At 44.6% G+C, this 20712-nt stretch overlaps 1 long non-coding RNA gene across 1 annotated transcript in view; it reads left to right on the forward strand.

Moving 5' to 3' along the window:
* The window catches only part of LOC307204008, a 55106-nt gene that overhangs the window by 1505 nt on the left and 32889 nt on the right, over nt 1-20712 (forward strand). The window contains exon 2 of the long non-coding RNA XR_013833447.1: nt 10109-10169. This is a non-coding gene — a long non-coding RNA (uncharacterized lncRNA). The remainder of the gene's footprint in view (nt 1-10108; nt 10170-20712) is intronic.

Here is a 20712-nt window from a genome sequence, read left to right on the forward strand (position 1 = left end):
GTCCTGTACTTCATAGTGCTGCCTCAATACCCAAAATAGGCACAGCTTCTTCTGGTGGTATTTTTGGCATGAAGTCATACATTTCTCACGCATTTTTGACTCTTATAGTCTCAGCTGTGCTTGCTTCTGAAGGAAGCCTATTTGTGAGTTTACTTTGGAGAAAAAGCCACTTGGGAACAGTAGCCTGTTTCATAATCGGCAAGAAGACACTGTCACAAATTTCAGGGTCTTTTCACCTTTCAGTCATTAATGGTATTTCAGCATGTACTGCTGTAATTTGATCTTCAAAATCTGACATTGCAATTTCACTGAAGACAAGTGCTTCCCCATGTGTGAAACACTACAACCAACATGTAGGTTAGTGTGAGAACATAATCTCCTTGATAGGTTTCTTGCATTTTAATGACAATAACTAGTCTCTGCAAGTGAACTACGTTAGCTTACAGGCGTAAATTTTGCAGGATTTATTTTGTGCTTTGAGGTGCACCAGCTGAAGTACACAGTAGTCACTTGGGGTGGAATTAGATGCAAAATGGTATCTTGGGGTACAGCCACTTAAGTATCACATCCAAGTGCATAACTACTTTCGTGTGCAATATAGATCAGGGGCTTCAGCAGCCTAATTTAAAGTAGCCTTATATATACAGTAATCCCACAAAGATGACCAGCATGGAAATATATTTACTGGCCTGTTGTGGCCTGACAAGAAGGGGACAAAGTGATTGGTTCCTCCAACTGCATGCAGTTGGTTTTTGTTGTTGTTGCTATTGTCAAATCTACAAGCAATAAAGTGGTAGAACAGAGCTTTCCACACTCTGCGTCACAACATGTTTGTGTGTAGGTGTGTCGCACAAATGCTCCCTCCTGGCGCTGGAAAGGGTTCGTTTAACCTCCAGTTTGCTAGTAAAATTGAATTACTGTGTCACGAAATGATGCATGTCCAAAAAAGATGTCACCAACTTGAAAAGTTCTGTGGTAGAGCCTCATCTACTTTCTGTCTACCCTGTGTTAGGAAGAGTATCACTGTGGATTTGGAACTAATGAAGGCTTTCTCCACACTTCGCTCCAAAAGTAGTCCGTTACAGTAGCAACAACCATGCTCCCTCCAAACCAAATAGCGACACCTCCCAGAGTAATTGTTAATACAGCCTGAAGAAAACTTACCACCCACTGAAAGCTTTAAAGTTGACAGAATTGAGACATAACTTGTAAACATTTTGGAGTGGCAGAAAAACACAACCTCTCCCATTCATCACTGATTATTAAGTACTAGCAGAGCATCATAGGTTCCTAGGCAAAATACATAACGCCTTTTCTTTTGTGTCTGTAGGAATCTGGACAAGCTAACTTGACTACGATTCCAGCAATAAAGTTCTCCTCAATCCCATCCCATATATCAGGAGTGGTGTACCTGTGGCCCTCCAAATGTTGCTGAACTGCCCCTCCCATCATCCCTGACCGTTACCCATGCTGGGTGGAGTTAATGGGAGTCATGGGCGTAGCCATGATTTTTGTTAGTGCAGGCAGGCCTTTTGTGGGTGGGGGGCAGAACCTCAGTTTGCTATGTATTTTTATTGATTTAGGGGGGCAGTTGCCCCACCTTGGCTACACTCATGGCTGCAGTCCAGTAACATCTGGAGGGCTATGGGTTCCCTACACTTGCTGTATATACAACAAAGCAGTCATTTCGGCATCCTTCAAAAACTAAAAGGGCTTTCCCTCTTGGGACCTCCTGTGTTTCATGGCTTCTTTGTCCCACTCAGATTGGAGCAATGAATCAATCAAAGCTCCCCCAAGCTAGTTGCATTCCCACACATGCCTTTGGGTGCATAGACCCTATACATTCAAGGTTCACACACTGCGGAATCCTGGGAGCCATAATTCTGGGAGTTATAGCTCTGTACAGGGTAAACTAAACTTCCCAGGATTCTTTGGGGTGGGAGAAATGCACCTTAAATATATGGTATGCACACAGTCCCAATTAGTTACCCTACCAGGAAGAATTACATAGGGGTTACAGTCAGTTCTCTGCCTCCAGTGAGCTTCTGCTTCTTGAACAGCAAGTTGTTGCTCATTTGTTCTTGCTTCATAGCTAGCCTTAGGCACAGATACTGCACTCTTGCCAGATCCTTTTGTCTCAGCAGCAGCCAGCTCCCAATATTGCCATATTCCATGCACTTTTTAGCAATGTTAAGGGCACTGTATATAACATTTGTAACCCACCAACTCCTTTTTCAAAAATCACAGCAATGTACAATAAATCATTAAAACATCATAAATGCAGAACAAATGAGCAACACTTACTGAAATTAGTCCCACTAGCAAGACAGAAACATTTTCAGGTGACAAAATATCAGGGGCCTGTCAGATTTCAATAGGAAAAGTGTCCCAAATTACTGTTGGCACTATGCTAAAAGCCTTAATTCATGTCAAAGCTAAATAAATAACTGTGGGACAGTTGGGAGGGCTTCTTCAGGTGATCACAGTGGCCGGCCAGTTTGTAAGGGACAATATGATCTTCTAGGTAGCCTGGTCTTTAGCCATTTAGGAGATGTCACGTAAAGACCCATCACTGTCAAAGCTGATCACTGCAACATTATTTCTGATTTAATTGTTGTTGTTTTAAAAAAACTGTAGGCACCTGTCTAGGAATGTACAAGGCGACAGATGCTAATTTTACTATATTTACTTTATCTTATCATTTTCTACAGCAAAAGTGTGCTTATTCCCAGGGAAATGTGTTTAGCAATTGGGTGGGTGACTCAAGACACATTTGTCACTGCAGTAGCCATGCAGGTTCTTTGATTTAAGTGAGTTTTTAAACACTGAAATTGCACATGCTCAGAGAACATTTTCTTTTGGCAGGGTTGGCCGACTGTTGTGCGTTTTTTGCTCTAACTTATTAGGGATATAGAAGGAGTTGTAAAACACGGACCAGTTATGGAGAAAGGGAGAGGAAACATTACTTGTACAGTATGCTTCACAACTAAAGTACAGTGGTACCTCGGGTTACATACGCTTCAGGTTACAGACTCCGCTAACCCAGAAATAGTGCTTCAGGTTAAGAACTTTGCTGCAGGATAAGAACAGAAATCGTGCTTCAGCAGCAGCAAGCCCCATTAGCTAAAGTGGTGCTTCAGGTTAAGAACAGTTTCAGGTTAAGTACGGACCTCCGGAAAGAATTAAGTACTTAACCTGAGGTACCACTGTACACATGGCCAGCTAAAGCCACTGCCCCCTGCAAGATAATTAAGGCTGTGTACACACCATACATGCAAGGCATATCTCTCCCAAAAGAATATGGGAACTGCAGTTCATCCCTCTCTGCACCCTTAAACTGCAATTCCCAGGATTCTTTGAGAGTAAAGTGTGCTTTAAATGTGATACTTGTGCATTAAATGTATGGTATACAGTATATGCGGGGACGCAGGTGGCGCTGTGGGTTAAAGCCTCAGCGCCTAGGACTTGCCGATCGAAAGGTCGGCGGTTCGAATCCCTGCGGTGGGGTGCGCTCCCGCTGCTCGGTCCCAGCGCCTGCCAACCTAGCAGTTCGAAAGCACCTCCGGGTGCAAGTAGATAAATAGGGACCGCTTACCAGCGGGAAGGTAAACAGCGTTTCCGTGTGCGGCTCTGGCTCTGGCCAGAGCAGCGATGTCACACTGGCCACGTGACCCGGAAGTGTCTCCGGACAGCGCTGGCCCCCGGCCTCTTGAGTGAAATGGGCGCACAACCCCAGAGTCTGTCAAGACTGGCCCGTACGGGCAGGGGTACCTTTACCTTTACCTATACAGTATATGCAGCACAAGCCCAGGTTGCAGACTGCATTTTTTGTCCTGCTCTTCCCTATGACTTTGTTGCTCTCCTAGTTGCTGGTCTAGCAGTTTGTGATCATCTTTGGGTTCCCTCCCTGGCTTGCTGATCAAGGCATTTTTCTAGCATGGGCAGCAATTATATATAGGTGACCTAGTGCTTTCCAAGGAAGGATGTCACAGCTGCTTTGGCTAAAGTGAGAGCAGGAACTCAAATCCCACTTCCGGAAGCTGAGTGGTAACTCAATATGGGGCGAGGCTCCTGTGTCTGTCCAGTAGTGCTGCAGGAGGTAGAATTGTTGCAGCTAGTTATACAGAATTTGCAAAGTAGTAGCATTGGAGGTTTAATAGTGGCATGCTTTTCAACAACTGCAACACCTGTGGTTGGGAGAAACTACATCTGTCCTAAGTATCCATTGCATGAAACATTGAAAACACCCAGAAAAGCTGTTCCCTTCTAGCTTTCCTCATCCATCCCATGCTTATTCTTGTTCCATTATTATTATTGAAGTGGCCAACCATAAAGAATAATTGACTAGATTGCTGCAGCCACATTAAAGTCAAGAATTTCAAAACAGGTGGCTGATACCAATTCTATGAAGATGACAGACATGATTTCAGAGAATCAGACAATGCTATTTTGCTAAACAGTGGTACTGTCAAATGGTTTTCTTCATAAGGAGTTCTAGAGGGTGGTCTTTACTCTGGAAAAGTAAGGGGTTAAATGTAGCTTTCAAAAAGCTCTAGCAGTCATCTTAAAAGAGGAGCAGGAGATGTAATTGTCATGTGATTTATTGCATTAAATGGAATATCTTGTAGCATGCATTTACTTACTTATAATGTAATATTAAATTTTCATTGTATACTGCCTTGAAATGCATTTTTTTGGTAAAGGGCAGCTTGTAAAATTTTAAAATAAATAGCTATACAGATTTCTGACTACGAGTCCAACATTTCCAGGTTATGTAGCTCAGATTAGCACAAAGGAGGCAAATCAGTACCACTCACATTCCCTTTTTGTGTATCACCAGCACACCTTGCAGAGCTAATATACTGAAGTAAAAAGGTAAAGGGACCCCTGACCATTAGGTCCAGTCATGACCGACTCTGGGGTTGCTGCACTCATCTTGCTTTATTGGCCGAGGGAGCCAGTGTACAGCTTCCGGGTCATTGACTAGCATGACTAAACCGCTTCTGGCGAACCAGAGCAGCACACGGAAACGCCGTTTACCTTCCCGCCGGGGTGGTACCTATTTATCTACTTGCACTTTGATGTGCTTTCGAACTGCTAGGTTGGTAGGAGCAGGGACCGAGCAACGGGAGCTCACCCCATCGCGGGGATTCGAACCGCCCACCTTCTGATCAGCAAGTCCTAGGCTCTGTGGTTTAACGCACAGCGCCACCTGCGTCCCATAATATACTGAAGTAGGCTTCCAAAAATATCCCATCCTCCCGGTGATTTTATATAAAGAGGCTGTATAACTGATATTAGCGGACATTATTCACCTATTGCCACTTCACTTGTAACCATGTTACACATTCACCGCAAGCAAGCCTTCCATCTGGAGAGTCCGTTAAAGCAGTGGTGAAGAAGCTTAGGCCCAGTAGTCGATTGAAGTGCTCAAGGCCTCTCCTGTCAGGCCCTGAGGAATCCCCAGGCCATACCCCTCACTGGCTCCCCTCTTGCCTCATTGGAATGTTTAGATTATTTAGCAAAATGTATATCCCTCTTGATTGATGTAAAACCACTAAGCAGTTTACGAGAAATATAGCTTAGTCAGTCGAGCAAGGGTCGTGGGTCCCATGTTGGGCAAAAGATTCCTGCATTGCAGATTATTTTTAGATTACAGTGGTACCTCGGGTTACATACACTTCAGGTTACGGACTCCGCTAACCCATAAATAGTGCTTCAGGTTAAGAACTTTGCTTCAGGATAAGAACAGAAATCGGGCTCCGGCAACACGGTGGCAGCAGGAGGCCCCATTAGCTAAAGTGGTGCTTCAGGTTAAGTACAGTTTCAGGTTAAGAACAGACTTCCAGAACGAATTAAGTTCTTAACCCGAGGTACCACTGTATCTAGATTATCCTTGTGGTCCTTTCCAACTCTGATAAAGGTTCCCCTCACCTGCCTTAGTGGCTCGGGCTCAGCAACTGCACATGAAAAATCTGATGCATATGTGCATATGCAGTGCTTGCACCAGATTGGTGTGTATGCAGCCCTGCTTTTCATAATAATTTTATTACTTTGTTTCAGACGTGCACACACAAATCTGCATACTCCAGTGCAACCCCATCAAACCCAGTGGAGCTTACTTGCTATGGAGAACTTCATAGGATTTGGAATTCTAATCTGAGGTAGCCAGGATGAAAATTGAAGCAGGGTTCCTCTTTATGCTGGATTAGTTAATCCAGGACATTTTGTCTCTGGCTCCACCCATCAGCTCTGGCTCTGCCCGCCACTGACATGCTTTCCTGGCCAATTACCCTCAAGTGATTGTGGTTCCTAGCAAGAAAAAATGCTGCTTGAGCCTGTCTTAGATAAGACATTTTTTGGATGTTGTATTCATTTTCATGTTGTGTACCTGGGGGGGGGGGGTGCTGGAAGATTTACCTGACCATTTGTTGGGTTGCACAAATTAGTGGGTAAGTAAGACTCGGGTGGCGCTGTGGGTTAAACCACAGAGCCTAGGACTTGCCAATCAGAAGGTCGGCGGTTCGAATCCCCGCGACGGGGTGAGCTCCCGTTGCTTGGTCCCTGCTCCTGCCAACCTAGCAGTTTGAAAGCATGTCAAAGTGCATGTAGATAAATTGGTACCGCTCCGGCGGGAAGGTAAATGGCATTTCCGTGCGCTGCTCTGGTTCGCCAGAAGCGGCTTAGTCATGCTGGCCACATGACCCGGAAGCTGTACGCCAGTTCCCTCGGCCAATAAAGCGAGATGAGCGCCGCAACCCCAGAGTCGGCCACGACTGGGCCTAGTGGTCAGGGATCCCTTTACCTTTACCTTAAGACACAGGTATCTTGAACAGATTCTTGCTGGGACTCTCTGTAAGATTGAACAATTTTTATTTAGCAAACAGCCAAGAATGTGGTTTTTGCAACTGAGTCCCCCACCACCACTCTTGTACATCAAGTAGATTATTTTATTGATCAGTAGCTCTGTATAGAAGTTGACTTCCAGTGTATCAAATAATGTTTTTTGGTCATGACCTATGGGTAGACCAGGTCTGCATCTGATGTACCTATTTTGGTTTTTATTTTGTATTGATATTTTTATACAGTTGCTATGGCTTACAACCAAGCAACTAAAGCAACTTACCTATCTAAGAACTAGACTGTTTTATTAGAATATAAAAGAGAGCAGCTCATAGTGTGGTGCTGATAATGCCAAGGTTGCAGGTTTGATTCCTGTAAGGGGCTGTTGCATATTCTTGCATTGCAGGGCGTTGGACTAGATGATCCTCAGGGTCCCTTCCAACACTACAATTCTTTTATTTTGTGATTTTTGGTGAGCATTTTTAAGTCAGGGGAGGGGAACTTTTTTTAAAAAAATAATAATAATATTTATTCAAATTTTAAAGATTACAAAAAGAAAAAAGAGAAAAAAAGAAAAATAAAAAAGACAGAAAAAATACAAACAATTAAAAAAGAACAAATTGAACCTTTACATAGCTTTCTTTCCTTTACTTATTTCCTTGACCTCCTTACACCTCCCATTTTTGTATTCTAATTCAATTTGTTATTTCAGCAAATCCTTTCAACCTTGTTTTTATCTTAATAATTTGTCTTAATATACTATAATTTTACATTCTCTCTTTCACCAATTCAATTTTACTTAATCCTTTATGTCATTTCTACTAAAACCACATAATTTTTGTTTTCCCAACGTCTTTCTAGCAATCCTTAATTTTACAATATTTTTGAAGATAAACTAATTTTTTTCCAATCTTCTTCCACCGACTCTTCTCCTTGGGCCCGGATTCTGCCAGTCATCTCAGCCAGCTCCATGTATTCCATCACCTTCATCTGCCATTCTTCCCGGCAGGGGAGGGGAACTTTGGACCCAGGAGACACATGTGGCTCTCCAGGCCTCTCTATCTGGCCCTTGAGACTTTCTCCAGGCCACACCCCCTCACTGGCCCTGTTTAACACCCAGAATATTTTTTGCCTGGCTGGAATGTGTCCTTGAACTCTGCTAATGCTCTCTGCCTGTCTGGATATAGGCTAGACTAGAGATGGGTGCATGAATGTGCATAGAAATGACAGTATGGTACGAATGCAAAATTCACATTCATTGCTCTGCCCAGTTTCGCCTCTGGTCTTGGAAGGCTGCTGAAATATACTCAGAGTCGAGTGTGGATTTCATGCTCTTTATTCAGCTCATAGTAGTGAGGAATGAAAGTTCCCCCAAAATATCTGCTTTATATACATTATTTACACAACGGGCCACACGTGATTGGCTAATTCCGGGATTCTCCTGTAGGCCAATCAGGTTGCTGATTCACATCCACCTGAAGCTGGATTGGGTGGCTCCTGCGTACCAATCATACTGCTGTATTGTTCTAGGACCAATCAGACTGCTGCATTCTGAATCCTATTGTTCTAGGACCAATCAGACTGCTACATTTTGGATCCTATTCAACTCAGTGCATAACAGCTGCCTAGAAGGGAATGCAGCCCTCAGGCTGAAGAAAGCATCCCACCTTTGCTTTAAGCTACCTGGGATGCTGCTCTGAGGGAATTGGCCCATTACAACATAAAGGCAGCTATGTTACCAGACAGTTGTGTAGCAACATGATAGGGGCGTGCCACTGACTCACACTTCCTGCCCTTCCACTGTGACTTCCATCTTATCACTCTCCCCTTCCTGGCTGTTGGGAGTTTCCTTTTCCAACACCTGTTATACTAGCTGTGTGATGTCCAGATTGCAGTTTTGTAAAGGAAGAAGAAAGGCTTGCCTCAAAATTCACAATCAAGAAAAGGGACCACGAATGGTATCTTCCTGTTCTTCTGATTAAGCTATAAGGTTTTCCCGATCAATAACACTTTCTGGTTTATACTCCCCCTAAGAGAGTTAGTTTGTGTATACTGTACACCGTACTTTTTAAATAAATAAATACTTTAAAATGTATATATAAGTAAATAAACTGCTTTGAGGGTTTCCCCCCTACAATCAAGCGGTATATAAAATTTATGAAGTAAATAATAAACAATACATTTAAAGCACATTGCTCCCCTCCAAAAAAAAAAAAAAAAAAAAATTCATGGGAACTGGAGTTTTCCCCTCACAGAGCTACAGTTCCCAGAATCCTGAATGAACTACAGTTCCCAAGATTCTTGAAAGCAAGCAGGCAAAGTCATGTGCTTTAAATGTATGCAGCCCTAATGTGGTATTGCGGTTAAGAGTGTTGGACTAAGTTCTCACTTGGCCATGAAGCTTATTGGGTTGCCCTGGACTAGTCGTTCTCAATGTAACTTGCACCCCAAAACTACTGCGAGGATAAAGATCAGCGAGAGGGGAAGAAGGCAAAGTGTACACCAAACTCCTTGGAGGAAGGGTAGGATAAAAATAGGTTGGTAATATATGGACAGCTGCCACATATCTAAAGCCCATCTTCATATCCTAGACACAGCAGTGAAATTTCAGTAATACAGTATTGTAATGGAGGAATGATTATGCCCTTGTAAGTTTGGAAAAACAGAAATGTTACTCAATTGTGGTGTTCTACTGCCGCAGCTTTCAAGATGCATTCTAAGGTATGTCTCAGACCAAAAGTGACTGGGCAGCTAGTTTTTTGTTGTTGCTGAATAATACAGTGGTACCTTGGGTTACATACGCTTCAGGTTACAGACACTACAGGTTACAGACTCCGCTAACCCAGAAATAGTACCTCAGGTTAAGAACTTTGCTTCAGGATGAGAACAGAAATTGTGCTTCAGCGGTGCGGCGGCAGCAGGAGGCCCCATTAGCTAAAGTGTTGCTTCAGGTTAAGAACAATTTCAGGTTAAGAACGGACCTCCGGAATGAATTGAGTACTTAACCCGAGGTACCACTGTACCAAGATGCACAAAATGTTGGCCCATAAGAAAAATTCCAAAAGGGCAATACCTTGAAGAGGATGACCAAAATATCACAAAATAGCATGCAAGCTTTTGAATTTTCCATAACTTTTTATTCGGGAGCAGGGGAGGTAAGAGAGAAAGAGGAAAAGTAGTTAAGGTTGAAGCAAAACATCTTAGGTTGAAGCGAGTAGGTAATAAATGAAATCTGTATTTTTAATTTCAACTTCCGTTATTGCAGAATGGATCTGATGGGAGTTGTAGTTCAACAGCATCTGGAGGGGATCCAGACAGAGAAAAAGGTAACAGATCATAGACATGGCTTTTATAACTGATTGTTTTTATCAGTGTTAGAAACTGAGATATGAAAGCTAGGAGCTGAATAGCACCTTAAACCTAGGTTATGGGTGCAATAACTGAATATCTAGGTGCATGTTTTTTTATAACAAGAATACAAAACTGAAAATGAATGAACTGCAGCTAAAATATTATGTTCATCTAGTCCATCCCCTGCCCACCCCCCTAATATTCTTAAGAGGGTCTCTTCTCCAGTCTTCAGACAGTAGCTGGAAATGGGGAGGCATAAAAAGGTCCTTCTTTCCTTCCACTCTGCAGTTTTAATTTGAAATCTTAGGTACCCAGAGCTCAGAAACTGCTTGCGCTAATGAAATCCCCTGTCGCAAAATGTGCCTAGAACAATGGGAGTTTCAAACATTGGTTTTGATACCTTGATACATACCAGTGGCATTAATCTGATTATTTTAAATCTTAAACATACTCATTTGAAACACATTCTTTGAACACATTCCTTTGAAATGTGGGGACTTCTTCCAAGTAAATGAACCAAGGATGGGGGTGTTAAATCTCTCAGTGATTAGTGAAGTGCACCATTTGAAGGAATACGGTTATGGTGGGAATGAACCTGGAAAACATCACAATAACCAAGGGAGATTGGGAGCAATTCTCATAAGACAAACAGGCCAGAATAAATAGACACACAAATTGGACATGAGAAACAGGCTTTTGCGTTTGCATTCTCCCAGGACCCTCTGCCACTGACTTTAAGGTGCTTGTTATTGAGCAAAAGAACTCCAAAGGGAGGTTGCAAACTTTACAATTTATGAGGAAGTTCCATTTTATCACCTCTGGCTTGAATCAGTTTTTTAAACAATCACACTACACCAGTTAATTCTCTTACCAATTGAAGGATGTTTGTGTTATCACCAGCCCTGCTTTGTGAATGGCAACTGTTAAGTCTGTTAAGTCATTTCCCTCTAAACTCACATTTACAATTATCCCCCACCTGAAACTTAGACTAACACTTAATTCATCTGAAGAAGTGGACTGCAGTCTACAAAAAGTCTTTAATAAATTTGTTAGATGTTAAATGCCACAAGACTCTGTGGCTTTTGTTTCAACAGACTTAAATGGCTACCCCTCTGGACAAAGTTATTATAGTAAAGAATTACAGGATTGCGTCTCAAACTACGTTAACGTGTACCTTGGTGATTCCTGGTTCTGCTCTTGATCTTGTTGTCATGCATTCCTATAAAATTCATGCACACAGCTCCACTGTAGCGTTCTACTCTAGTTTAACCCCGATGCGTATTTCGTGCAGCAAAGAATCTTATATCTGACCCACAGCCCCTTACTCCTAGGAAAGTGGGGTTTGAATTTCAGCCTGTCAGCTTTTAACACATTTCCATTTGCAAACAACAAATGACATTAGTTTACAATTCTACAGGGCCGTGTAAATGTGCCTCTTTAATATTTTCCTGCAGTTTCAATCCAGAATTTAGGCACTGCTAAAATACAGTATTGTAAACATAGTCGGCTGGAAACATAGGTGTGGAGGCACTCCTATATACAGTTATATAGGAATAAGTCCATCAGAAGCAGTGGGCCTTACGTTTAAGTAAACATACTTAAGGCTGTATTTAAAGTCCCTTTAATTTTTTATCATGCATCTTCATTACAGAAGCCAATAGATTATCTCTGCATTGCATCCAAGCGGCAGTGAATCTGGCTTAGTGCAAGACAACCCAGATTTTCTAGCTATTGAACTTGTATCTTTTTACAACTTCTCGAAGCTGAGTTAGAACCTGTATTTGGGGGAAATGCAGTGGGAAGAGGTACCTGCATTCCTTATGTTATGGAAGGAAAGAAGCCTGCCGTCTTATATTCTAATTTATTCATTTACCTTATTGCACATATTCCCCCCTTCCTCCAAGGAACTCGGGGCAATGTACAAACCCAATCCTGTTCCAACTCTGTTAAAATGTTTTGTGAATGACAATTAATTACTGCATCCATCGTTGGGCAATATTTTAATGGAGAATCCTCAGTGTAAAACCTAGTAGGTCTAATGCCAGTGGTTAGATAGATAAGACACTGGCTGAGGGCAGGGGCCTCTTACCCATAGAGGCTAGTGGTGCGGGGTGCCAGGGTGCCAAGTTCTGGAGGGCGCCAGGGAAGAGGTGGAGGTTGGATGTGGCGCCTCCTGGCATCAGCTCGCCACCCTTGCCCGCCTCTGCCATGCCACGCCGAAGCAGTGCTGTGCCCAGAGTCTCCGTCTGCTGTGGCCACCACAGCACGAAGCGGCTAGCTGAGCTGGGAGGTGCCGCCTCCAATCCCCACCTCTTCCCTGCCAGAGGAGCCGCCCTACAGCCACTGCCCGCCTCCTCCAGCCCTGACGGCAGCGCCATCCTCCCTAAAAAAAGGTGGACAACTCTGGGAAATGGGGGGGGGGGGTGCCAAATATGCTTAAGTCGGCCCTGGCTGAGGGTTCCGGGGGGGATTGGTGTGGATCTGCCTTGAGACTGAGGAGAAGGTGGCAGACAACTAATCCCTCAACTGATTGTATGGAGGCGGGCAGGTGAGGGTTGGTTAAGGACAGACAGAGCTTGGTGGGGCAGTGCCCCCATTCACCCTAATGCACCAGCCTCCACTGGGTCTCCCTATGATTCAGTTCCCTAACAGAAGAAACAGAGCGTAGTCACCTCTAGAATTGGTTCTGTGAGCATAAGTGTATAAAGAGAGGAGAGCACATTGCACAATAAGATGCTACACAGAAGGTCTTAGTAGTCCTTTTTTTTAAAAAAAAAAATGTTTTATTTGTTCATTTTATATGGTATTTTACTTGCGTTTCTGGTGAGCTGCCCTGAGAATTTATGTTATAGGGCAGTGCTAGGAATTCAGTTAGTTCATTAATACCTAAGAAAGGCCATGGACTTCTTCTGTAGGGGCCATTTGTCCACCTCCCTGCCAACTTGATCATCAGCCTTGAAAAGCCGTGGCAGGCTGTATTTTGATCCGAACTGATAGCAGCACAATGACTGTGCATTCAGTGGGTGGGTGGAGAGAGCAGTGATGTTTGGTTCTGCATTTCCCTAGAGATAATCATGCATAATATCAACAAGAATGAAATCAAGTTATTTTCTGGCTAGGAAGATGCTCCCAAGGAGTTCAGAGCTATGGCACATTAGTGCAAGCAGTAATAACGGCATTCTCTACCAACAGCGAATAGCTACTGCTATGGGATAGGAGCACTCACTGGGTTCGGTCAAGCTTCCAGAAGCCCCATATTTAATTAGCCTGACGTGGGAGATGTGTGAGAAATGCTAAAAGCCTTTCTCAGCAGTGTAGTGTCCTCTGGGCTAAGCAGCAAAAGTTAGTAGGCAGCTGTCCTTAGATAACACCGTGATGCAGTTGCAGCAGGAGCTGTGGGTGGGAAGACCCAGAGCAAGCATAGAAGAGGTTAGCAAGATGGCCACACAAAGAAATCAAGGCTCTGGCAAACTGGATCTGCCTTTAAGAGAGACTGAGAAAAGGAATCAAGAACTTCCTCTTCACACATTTGGCTGCTTACAGGCTGCCTGGAGCATGTGTACTACTCCCCAGAGTGCCTTTTTGTTACCAGGCAGTTACATGTAAGTAAAAAGGGTCATAGCACAGAGACTGACCACATGATAGGCAGGTTCATTTTTCAGCATGTCCAGCTAAAGTGGCAAGTCTTGTCTTTTTGGCATCTCCTAAATGGAGGCCTTCCTAAACAGCCTCAGCCCAGGATACCTGAAGGAGCGTCTCCACCTCCATCGTTCTGCCTGGACACTGAGGTCCAGCACCGAGAGCCTTCTGGTGTTCCCTCACAGCAAGAAGAAAAGCTACAGGGAACCAGGCAGAGGGCCTTCTCGGTAGTGGTGCCCGCCCTGTGGAACGCCCTCCCACCAGATATCAAAGAGATAAACAACTACCTGACATTTAGAAGACATCTGAAGGCAGCCCTGTTCAGGGAAGTTTTTAATGTGTGACATTTTAATGTGCTTTTAATCTTTGTTGGAAGCTGCTCAGAGTGGCTGGGGAAACCCAGCCAGATGGGCGGGGTACAAATAATAATAATAATAATAATAATAATAATAATAATAATAATAATAATAATTCCTCTTTCGACCAGCCTTTTAATGGTGCTCTTTACTGTTTTTATGATCTCATTTGAAAATATTAAGCAGCCCTGAGTGCTCACTGGAAGGACAGATTGTGAAGCTGAGGCTCCAGTACTTTGGCCACCTCATGAGAAGAGAAGACTCCCTGGAAAAGACCCTGATGTTGGGAAAGATGGAGGGCACAAGGAGAAGGGGGTGACAGAGGACGAGATGGTTGGATAATGTTTTCGAGGTTACCAGCATGAGTCTGACCAAGCTGCGGGGGGCAGTGGAGGACAGGAGTGCCTGGCGTTCTCTGGTCCATGGGGTCACGAAGAGTCGGACAGGACTAAACGACTAAACAACAACAACAAAATGCTTTAAATAAACACACAAAGAAATAATTGTGGACACCCATTTCTTCTGCAAATAAAGGGCCTTCAGACCAATGATAGTTGGTGATGTCTTCTCCAAAGAAAATGGAGCCTGCAAAAAATAGTCCAGAACACAATCTGCCTTTGAAAAATTCAGGAAAGAGGAAGTTGTTTGGCATTTCATTTATCACAGTGGCCAGTCTGATGCTTCCGGGAAGCCCACAAGCAGGGCATAAGGCTGAGTGCCCTTCTCTGCAGTTCCCCCTCCCCCAAGCAGCTGATATTCAAGTCTCATAGGAGCACAGAAAGCTGCCTTACACCAAGTCAGCCTATTGGTCTGTTTAGCTAGTATTGCCCACACTGACTGGCAGCAGCTCTCCAGGATTTCAGAGAGGAGTTCTCCTGGTCCCTCCCTGCAGAAAACACAACAGCCGAAGTGATTTTTTTAATTATTAAAGCATAGTAACACTACAGATTCTGCAGCAGGAAAGGACCTAATACAGTCCCAGGACTTTCGGAAACCAAAGGGGTGGCAAGGAGGACCCCACACTAGGAGAAAGGACTGAGCTTTGCAAGGCCCAGAACAGTGACAAGGAGTTCAAGACTGCATAGGAGCTGAGAAGTTGTTCCAAAAAGTTTCCACTCCCACCTGCCAAGTTCTAAAGCTGAGGCGGAGTGCAGCCTTTACCTGAGTGCCAGAATAGAGGCGAGAACCTCAATTCCTGTAGGAATGTCTAGGTTGTAAGCAGGTACTATGTCTAGGTGGCTGTGTCTCTGCCCTTCTCTGCTTGTCCTGGGAGAGAGTGCATACCTTTTAAAGCCTCTCTGGTCAAAATAAGGACATCCTATTCTACATCAGGAGACTTCTCCTTCATTTGAACTTGCCGCACACATATGCATTATATACACATATAAATTGGCCACCTTGAGCCAATTACAAATGTCTGCCAATCCTACCTCACAGGATTGTCGTGATTCCACAGATAAATGGAAGGAAATAAAATTTTAGTGATAAGCTGCCTTGAGTCCCTTTCAGGGAAAAAAAGTGGGACGTAATATAATAATAATAATAATAATAATAATAATAATAATAATAATAATAATAATAATATACCCCGCCCATCTGGCTGGGTCCCCCCAGCCACTCTGGCCGGCTTCCAACAAAACACTAAAATATTATAACCTATTAAACATTAAAAGCTTCCCTAAACAGGGCTGCCTTTAGATGTCTTCTAAAAGTTTGGTAGTTTTTTTCTCTCTTTGACATCTGGTGGGAGGGCATTCCACAGGGCGGGCGCCACTACCGAGAAGGCCCTGTGCCTGGTTCCCTGTAACTTGGCTTCTCGCAGTAAGGAAACCGCTAGAAGGCCCTCGGCGCTGGACCTCAGTGTCTGGGCAGAACGATGGAGGTGGAGATGCTGCTTCAGGTATACTTGGTTCCTTGGTACCTTGGTTCTCAGACTTAATCTGTTCCGAAAGTCTGTTCCAAAACCAAAGCATTCCAAAACAAAGGCGTGCTTTGCCATAGAAAGTAATGAAAAATGGATTAATCCTTTCCAGATGATAAAAAACAACTCCTAAAATAGAAACTTAACATGAATTTTACTATCTAATGAGACCATTGATCCATAACATGAAAGCAGTAATCAATGTACTGTACTGTACTATAAAAAGGTAAAGGTACCCCTGCCCGTATGGGCCAGTCTTGACAGACTCTGGGGTTGTGCGCCCATCTCACTTAAGAGGCCAGGGGCCAGCGCTGTCCGGAGACACTTCCGGGTCACGTGGCCAGCGTGACATCGCTGCTCTGGCCAGAGCCAGAGCCAGAGCCAGAGCCGCACACGGAAACGCCGTTTACCTTCCCGCTGGTAAGCGGTCCCTATTTATCTACTTGCACCCGGAGGTGCTTTCGAACTGCTAGGTTGGCAGGCGCTGGGACCGAGCAGCGGGAGCGCACCCCGCCGCAGGGATTCGAACCGCCGACCTTTCAATCGGCAAGCCCTAGGTGCTGAGGCTTTAACCCACAGCGCCACCTGCGTCCCTGTACTGTACTATACTATACTGTAAAATCAATAAAACAGTATTGATGATTTAAAAAAAACGAAAATGTGATTTTTTTCTTACCTGCACTGATGATAGTCATTGTTTGGATGGAGGGGGGGTCAGGGTCCTCTTCCAGATTCACAAACAGTGACTCCTCTCCTGCCATCCCTTCCCTTGCTTTTTTTAAACCACTGCCACCTACACCGCTGCCACCTGGTTCACACTCACTGGATCTTTTCCTTACCAATTACCCCCCCCCCCAGTTGAGACTTTCTGCCCCACAGAAGGGGAAGGATCAGTAACGGCATTGGAGCCAGATGTGTTTGGAGGCAGAAAAAGGCTTCCATCTATTCCAGCCTTCTCCTCCCATGCCTCCTTGTCTGTCTCCAGAGTCTTCGATCCCAAGTCTGAGTCAAAATGTGCTGAGGTTGTCAAGACAGTCAAGACAGGTCCTTTCACCATCCCTACCTAGCAATGAGGCTTTCTGCATGCATGTTGTTGAGCTATGGCCCTTCAGTTAAGTTGTTTTACACTTCTTGGGTATTTACTGGGAAGGATTCCGTTGTTCGGATATAACTGCAGTGGCGTAGCGTGGGTTGTCAGCACCCGGGGCAAGGCAAGTAATTTGCGCCCCCTAACCCATGGATTTGCGCCCCCTAACCCGTGGATTTGCGCCCCCTAACCCTAACCCCCAGATGTTGCACCCGGTGCGGCCGGCCCCCCCTGCACCCCCCACGCTACGCCACTGTATAACTGGGGCACCATTCCACTGCACCCAGATGTGGTCACTACACAATACAAGCACCGAGGTGAACACAGCCCTTTGGTGCTTCCATTGATGCTTTTTGTGCTGATGTCAAGAGCCGCAGCTGTGAGCTCTACCCGTGGTGGAATTTTCCGCAGGAGTCGAGTATAATCCTCAGGGATTAGACCTGGCTGAAGTGAGAAGGGCATATGGCCCCCACCTGTTCCCTCAAGTCTCTCCCCCCCCCCTTCCCCAAGCAGAAGCACCAGCCCTGTACCTGTCATTTTAAGCTGAGTTGTAGCCATCTGTTCCCTGGAGCAGTGCTTGTCACTGCAGCCAGGCATGCAAAGCAGCCCCGGTATGTGATGTGCGAGCTTCTGATTTAATCCACCCAGCAGCTGCCAAGATTTTATGATGTTCCTGACTGGTAGACAACTGAATTGCCAGGCCGAGACTCTTGTCAGCCGGATCCCTGGTGGATACCTTTCATACGGAGCCATGCAAGGAACTCTGTGGCGTTCTGCCCTCCCCAACTTATCCAGGATTCCTTGAGGACTTTTGGCTTCCTGTGTCTTGCTCCAGGGAAACAGGCAATCGAAAAAGGGGTGTTCCTGGAAGAGGTAGCAGATACGAGCTACTAGAGGTGGAACCGTTTCATCAATTATCAGAAGGTGCATTATGATAATGTGAGGTTAGAAAGGTTATTATATATGAATTATATATTATATGATATATGATATATGAATTATATGATATATGAATATTAATTTTTTATATATGTCTTAGGGTATTAAGGGATGCTATGAATCTTTTTTGAGATATTTTCTCTTCTCCTTTTTCAAATGGGCCTCTTGTAGATCTATTTTCTTTATGTATCCCGTTATTTAGCTTTGGCTGCCTATATCCCCATTGTCTCTATAAAGGTAAAGGGACCCCTGACCATTAGGTCCAGTCGTGACCGACTCTGGGGTTGCAGTGCTCATCTCGCTTTATTGGCCAAGGGAGCCGGTGTTTGTCCGCAGACAGCTTCTGGGTCGTGTGGCCAGCATGACTAAGCCGCTTCTGGCGAACCAGAGCAGCGCACGGAAATGCCGTTTACCTTCCCGCTGGAGCGGTACCTATTTATCTACTTGCACTTTGTGCTTTCAAACTGCTAGGTTGGCAGGAGCTGGGACTGAGCAACGGGAGCTCACCCCGTCGCAGGGATTCGAACTGCCGACCTTCTGATCGGCAAGTCCTAGGCTCTGTGGTTTAACCCACAGCGCCACCTGCGTCCCTTGTCTCTATACGTCAATATAATTCTGGATCAATCAGACTTCCTTTTGTTCTTTGTATTTTATAACTAGAGGGGGGTCATGTCATCTCGGCAGCCCAGGACCGCCATACACATTGCACAGCGTTGCATCCTGGGAAGGTCATTTTGGTGCTGCTAATGCAGCAGTTTGACTTCACCCCCAGAGGCGCACTCCATTGTCTCTCGAGACAGATGGATGCCAACAACATAAATAACATATATATTGTGACACGCCACCCCAATCTCTGAGCATTCCTGGGTTGAGATTCCTGAGGTTCCAGGCCCTTAGTAAGGTTCATGTTTCTTTTTGGAATGAGGCACAGAGGAGACTGTGGTGTCTTTATGATAGATGGTTTATTTACACATATCTACAACCTGAGCCTGCAATGGAGGGGTGCACAGCATTAACAGACCCAAAGGGTCTTTTTTTCTCCCATAGCTGCAGCCTTGAATTCAAACAGGAGTCAAACATTGCTCTGACTTTCTCTCCAGTTTGCTGCTTTTCTTCACTTCTCTGCAAAACTCCATTCTTGCCTTTGTCTTTTTCTAACTACCAGCCCCTCATGATGATATCAGGGTGGTTATACAAAATCCAACTTTCAATTCTGTTTGTGCCTGCATAAGTTTTTGGGTCGATATACTGCTTCATTTCCAATTGGTGCATGTTCTGCAGCTTCTTGCTGAAATCCTGGAACGTTGGGGTGGCAGAGTTAGGCTGTATGCCTGAGCCCACTTCTAATTCCTGGATCCAGCATGGATTCAATTCCTGGAATAGCTAGGCTAGATTCCTCGTGAAGTAATGACCTTTCTCAGTATGGGCCATTAAGGTAACAAAGGAAATGGCTCTGTGCCAGATAGTGTCAACTCACTGGTGGTTAGAAAGACAAAAGTCAGCGTTGGAAGCTAGAAGCAGGGCTGCAGGGCTCGACAGCTGGGAGACAGAGCCACAGCTGATTTCTGCTAGAATCCAAGGCTGGCTATGGGAAAAGAAAGGCCCTCTTGGGGTGTTATTGCTGTTCACCGCTTCATCATAGGCTCAGGTTCTACACACCATATTTTCCCGTCTATAAGACTCCCCCATGCATAAGGCGCCCCCTATTTTGGGGGGCTCCAATTTAAGATAATAGGGGAAGATCTATCCGTGTATAAGATGCCCCCAAATTTTGGACATTATTTTTTAGAGGGAAAACCTAGTCTTATACACGGAAAAATACAGTATGTGTATATAAACTATATATCATACATACACCTCAGTGCCGTCTGCTGTCTCTCATTCCAAGGAAACACCAACTCTGGGTAAGTGCCCAGGACCCCTGGAATCTTGCACCACTGAGAGACTGAGGTGGCATGCAACAGTATGTTCTGCGTTTTTTAATGCTTTTGTTGCACAAAAGCGTAAAAGGAGCCTTCCAGACGTCAATAATACAGTAACACTAGGGAAGCAAAACGATGTGTGGATGGTTCAGTATAAATTCTCCACGGATGCACCATTATTGCATGCTGCAAAATACACTTGCAAAAAATCTGATCAGCCTGGAGGCACTCATCTTTCGGATGCTTCTAATCTTAACCAGCTACCTGAGGCCTGAATGAACCAAACCAAACCTATGTTTTCTCCCCTCTGCCAATTAAATGTCATTGAACTGAATTGTGAGTGTAGAGAGGAATTTTCTATCATTCTCCAGGCTAGGCAGCTGATAGGATTCTCCATTGTCTGTAGGAAGCTGCTGGATGCTGAGACTATGAGAAAACAATCTCTTAGTTAGGCAGTGACTCATGCTCTGAGGTGTGTGTGTGTTTATAGTGAATGACCTAGATCTGTTCTTTTTCCAGGCAGGCAGGGAGAGGAATGAACCAGAACACAGCAATGAAAGGTAGAAATGGGCTAGCAGATGCTGTAAAGGCCCAGGCAGTGCTTAGTTGTTAGGGGGGGAAATGGTGTGGTTGTGTGCTTCATAAGGTCCACAA

Source organism: Podarcis cretensis (genome assembly GCF_951804945.1).
Source record: "Podarcis cretensis genome assembly, chromosome: 15".
In the NCBI taxonomy this organism is placed as follows: Eukaryota; Metazoa; Chordata; class Lepidosauria; order Squamata; family Lacertidae; genus Podarcis; species Podarcis cretensis.